Raw genomic sequence first — 5,852 nt, 5'->3', positions numbered from 1 at the left:
CTTCCAAACTACGTCCCAAATACGAAGGCCCCTACCGTGTCATCGAGCGCACCTCACCCGTCAACTATCTGATCGATACCGTTGAACAATCTTCGGACATGCGCCGCCGTGGGCAAGACATCGTCAACGTGGAGCGCCTGAAGGCTTATTATGACCCGCTCATAATAACAAGCTGTTAGGTCGCCAGGCGGCTCCCTCTTCGACCCAGGGGTAATTGTAGCGAAGCCTCCGAAATCTGAAATGGGTCGAACTCTTGAGTACCTTCTAGTGGGGCTACCCAACAAGGACGCCGCTCGCGCATAGAGGCCGTGCTTGGCTGTGACTGTCGCCATTGTATATTCTCGCTCGTTGCCGGCTAATAAACGCCTTAACAATATATATATATATATATATATATATATATATATATATATATATATATATATATATATATATATATATATATATATATATATATATATATATACATTAGCACCAAAACGATGATGATCGGTGGCAGTAGTAGTAGCTTGCGCACGCCGCATGCCAGTAGCCAGGCCTGCCTCATAAAGCACCTTCAACCAAGCTGCGTCTGAACGTTTCTCGACGTTTAACACCACTATTTTAAGTGGTAGAGAAACCAAGGTTGCCATCATCATGGAACTTCGCAATCGGACGCTACCCTCACCGTTCACCATGAATGCTCCTGGTCCTTCTCAAGCTGCCCCACCAATGGCAGTCTTCTGTACTGGCGTGCCCCGGCAACGTGACCCAGCAATTTTTTGCGGTGACGACGTACAAGACGTCGAGGACTGGCTCGTTGAGTGCAAAATCGTAAGCGCTTCCAACAAATTGAATGTCTGCGACCAGCTAACGAACGTGCGCTTTTACCTCGATGGTGTGGCCAACCTCTGGTTCAAAAATCACGAAGGCGAAATCATCAACTGGTCCACCTTCAAGACCACCATCGCCACAGTCTTTGGTCGGCCCGCCGTGCGCCGGCTTCGCGCGGAACAGCGTCTGCGTAATCGAGTCCAGCGCAGGAACGAGACCTTTACAAGTTACATCGAAGATGTCTTGTCTGTTTTCTCGTGTTTGGTTAGAGATGCATCGACAAGACATCGAAAATGTCTTGTCGATGCATCTCTAACCAAACACGACAAAATCAAGCACATCATCAAAGGAGTAGACGATACCTTCCAGATGCTCGTCGCTAGGAACCCACAGACTGTTACCGACCTAGTCCAGCTCTGTCAGGGGTACGACGAGTTGCGTAAGGAACGTGTTTCGACGCGCAAGGCCGCAGAAGATACAGCTGAAGTTTCCGCCTTCGTGCACGATGTAGCTGCTGATCACGCCGTCTTACTGCCCCACACCAAACAATTATTTTTGTAAAGAAGTTGCGCGTCTACTTTCTCTTGTGGCCGAAGCATCCGAGCCAGTGACCTCGTTAGACCCACGTCTGTGACAGGTCTTTAAAACACAGGTCACGCAGGCACTGCCTTCATCGCCCTCTATTCCTACACCGCTGACCTACGCTGCCGTCGCTGCTAGACCCCCAGCCCCACCTGTTTCTGGCACATACCGGGCACCGGTCTTCCTATGCTACGACGCTGCCTTCATACACGGCACCCCATCCTACTTCGCCCCATGCACCTTGTGGCGTTAACCCAAGCGGCACCTTTGATAATCGACTTATCTGTTTTACATGCGGTTTTGTGAGACATACAGCACGCTACGGCCGCTCTCGCAACTTCCAGCCTCCAGACCATGGGAATTCTGCAAATTACCAGGCTGCCCAGAATCCCCAGCGACCATCTTCTCATATCACCGACTCGTTGTCCCTACGACGCCCTGTCGAGTGTCGCCGGTCATTACCACCCCATCGCCGATTGGTCTCCCCAATACTTCGGCGCACGAGCCCCGCTCGAGAGGGTAACTGACAGCCGCAGTTCCAGACTCAAGAACTGCGTCGTCGTCGCACTCTCCAAGCCCTCCTCTTTGTCCGCCCATCGAAATTAGTGTGCTTGTGTAAGGTGTTGCTGAACGTGCTCTTGTCGACACAGGCGCCGTTGTTTTTATATTTAGTAAAAAACTGTGTCGCCATTTGAGAAAAGTTACAACGCCGCTTACGAATCTTGCTCAGTACAGTCACCTCCCATTTCATCGTGCCAACGGCTCATTGCACAGTACGTGTTGTTATTCAAGATGTTTGGTACGCCGTCAACTTTGTTGTTCTTCCACTTTCATCTTACGGCGTCATAGTAAGATGGGATTTGCTTTCTCCCCATCAGGCCCTCGTCGACTGCGCTCGTGCTGAACTCACGTTGACGAATCCGTGCTTTTATACCGACCACCACAGTCCCTCGAAAGTGTTTGTCACAGCTGATGTTCGCACCCCGCCTATGTCCGCCGTCCTAGTGGCTGTGTTTTCCTCTGCTGCCACTAATTCGACGCTGCTGTTCCAACACATTATAGCTAGTGCGCACCACTGAACCATCGTCTTCCCGTTCGCCGTCATCAAATTTTCCAATGGTTCGGCGGTACTTTATGCATGCAATGTCTCTGCCTCTCTATACATCCTGCTGCGCGGCGAGTGTCTGGGGAGCCTCGAAACCCTAGATTGTATTTTTGAAGACCTGATGTATCCAGACAAGCCATTTCTACTGACTTTTGCCATTACACCCGCAACTGACGCCAATGACCCTAAGGATGTATTCGGAAAGTTCCTTGATTGCCACCTCACGCCTGGGCATCAGGAGCATCTGATCAAGCCCCTTAAGCGTTTCTGAGCCTCGTTTGACCACAATCAGCCTTCCATAGGTAGAGTGTCGTCTGTTAGTCACCGTATAGTTACTGGTCAAGAAACACCACTACGCCAACATCTATATCGTGTGTCAACTGCCAAACGACATATAATCAATGAACATGTCGACGATATGCTGAAACGTGGCATAATTGAAACCATCAAGCAGTCCCAAGGCCTCTCCAGTTGTGCTGGTGAAGAAGAAGGACGGTTTCATCAGGTTCTGCTGGGACTCCGACGTCTCAACCGACTCACGCGCAAGGATGCCTATCCGCTGCCACGCATTGAAGATGCCTTGGAATGCCTACAGGGAGCCAAATTTTTTCCTTCTTTTCATCTGCGCTCTGGATACTGACAGGTACCCATGGCAGAGGCCAATCGCGAAAAAACAGCTTTCATCCCACCCGACGGTATTTACGAATTCACACTCATGCCCTTCGGCCTCTGCAACGCGCCAGCTACTTTCGAGCGAATGATGGATTCTATCTTCGAGGTCTCAAATTGAACGATTGCCTTTGTTATTTAAATAACATTGAAGTGTTTTCAACTGATTTCGCAGCCCATCCAACCCGCCTCCAGAAAGTCGTTGCTTGCATCTCCACCGCAGGGTTGCAACTGAATCTGAATATGTGCCATTTCGCCGCTCGAAAGCTTACGATTCTTGTCCATGTTGTTTCGAAGGACGGCATTCCTCCTCACCCTGCTAAACTTACAGCCGTTTCAGCGTTTCCCAAACCGACAACCATGAAACAGCTCTGAAGCTTCACAAGCCTTTGCGCCTACTTCCAGCGCTTCGTCCGCGATTTCGCGACGATCTTCGCTCCTTCGACCAAGTTCCTCGCTGGGTCGAAGAAGCGATGATTGGCAGACCAGGCAGCAAGAGACCTTGCTGCCTGGTCTGCCACTTGTGACGATTCTTTCAGTAAACTGCAGGCTTGGAGGCGAGCTGTGATCAGGTGGCACTGCTGGCAGACCTCAAGTACTTCATACGTGAGGAAATCGCGCGGCAGTTCTCTCTCCTGCCCTTTGCCCACCCACCGGCTGCTCAACAATCGGCAACTACCATTCTTCCACCCATCCGCCGAGCAATTGAGCAGGAAATAGCGGAGGTCATGCCTGCGTACCAACCACAACAGCTTCCGGCCCCTGCGCCCCCAAGTTACGCCGAAGTGGTCGCCAGGCCGCTTCCAGTCGTTCAACCACCCACCCCACTGACTTACGCCGAAGCTGTCGCACGACCTCCATCCTTTGCAGCGGGTATGCCGGCTACGTATGTTGACGTGACCTCTCAGACTCAGCTCCAGCACCCCCTGCAGCCTTTCCAGCCACCGTTCCGTCCATCGGCTCTTGCGTCATGGACAAGACCTACCCCAGTGAACTGACAGCGCACACCCCACAACCGGCCCATCTGCTTTGCCTGCGGATACGCCGGTCACGTAGCCCCTTATTGCCATCGCGTACAGCCGGCTCCAATTTCTTCGCCTGTTGCTGGCCACCTCAGCCGTCCCTATCACGACGAACCACCATCTATGCCACCACCGTCTCGCCCCGGTCCATCTCCACGAAGGTCGCCATCTCCACGACGTCGTTCCCTGTCCCCCATGAGGCCAAGTTCGGCTACTCATGAGCGGGAAAACTAGTCGTCGCAGTCCCCGAGGCAAGGACTGCGATGCTATTGCAATGTGAAAGCCCTCAGAGCCTCCTATCTAATGTCATAGACGTGCTTGTGGACGGTGTTCATGCATCTGCTCTTATTGACCCTGGAGCTGCAGTATCCGTTATGGACGAAAACTTTTGCCGCTTGCTTCGAAAAGTAATGACGCCAATTTCTGGGTTTTCCCTTCGTACTGCCGGTTCACGTCGTATCTATCCTTCAGCAGAGTGCACAGCTCGCGTTGTCGTTTAGGACGTTCTGTATGTCGGCCAATTCATCATCATTCCGGCATGCTCTCATGACGTAATCCTGGGGTGGGATTTTCTCTCCCGCAACGACCCCATCATCCATTGTGCCGCTGCCGAAATTGAAATCTCACCCTTCTCGCACTTGACGCCGGAAGACAGTCCCTCGAAACTGAGCACGATTCTCGTGAAAGACGATACTATAGTGCCTCCAAGCTCGGCGATGGGTGTATCTGTCTACTGCGCTGGACTCCCCGACACAATTGCACTCGTTTCGCCATCCGACCGTACTTTCCGAAGGAAAGGGTTGCTAGTAGCTTTCGCGACCGTGCAAATCACCCAGAGCAACGCCGCTATGTTTGTGACCAATCCATCGCCGTACACTGTTTGCTACCTTGGTTCGAGGGAAATGTCTGAGCAGAGTGGAAACAGTGGATAACGCACAAGTCCTGGACGTACCTGATGACTCGCGTTGTCCCAATTCGCGTACAGTCAGTGCTGTTTTCACTTACGATTCATCATCTCCTGATGTATTTGGCCCCTACATTGATGACAATCTTATGTCGGTACAGCGTTCCTAGCTTGTGGACCTGCTGCGAGAATATCATTCTTCTTTCGATGTCGGGCGAAGTTCTCTCGGTCGCGCGTCCTCTGTTACACATCGTATCAACACTGGTGCCCATCCACCATTACGGCAACGTCCCTACCGCGTGTCGCCTGCTGAACGTCGGGAAATTAACGGGCAGGTAAGATATGCTCAGACGCGACGTTATTCGGCCCTCGGACAGTCCATGGGCGTCTCCTGTTGTTCTTGTTGCGACTAAAGATGGTTCTGTGTGGTTCTGTGTGGACTACAGACGGCTCAATTAGATCACTCGCAAGGTTGTTTACCCACTGCCGCGCATCGATGATGCAATTGACAGCCTTCATAGAGCCGAGTTTTTTCTTCTCTCGATCTGCGCTCGGGGTACTGGCAAGTACCCATGGCCGATGACGCTCGACCGAAGACTGCGTTCATCGCACCCGACGGCTTGTACGAATTCAACGTCATGCCGTTCAGTCTGTGTAATGCACCTGCGACCTTTGAGCGCATGATGGACACCGTTATGCGCAACTTGAAATGGCACACGTGCTTGTGTTACCTCGATGACGTTGTTGTGTTCGCCCC

The sequence above is a fragment of the Rhipicephalus microplus genome, unplaced genomic scaffold (genome assembly GCF_043290135.1).
Source record: "Rhipicephalus microplus isolate Deutch F79 unplaced genomic scaffold, USDA_Rmic scaffold_35, whole genome shotgun sequence".
In the NCBI taxonomy this organism is placed as follows: Eukaryota; Metazoa; Arthropoda; class Arachnida; order Ixodida; family Ixodidae; genus Rhipicephalus; species Rhipicephalus microplus.
Note: the sequence above shows the minus strand (reverse complement) of the source record.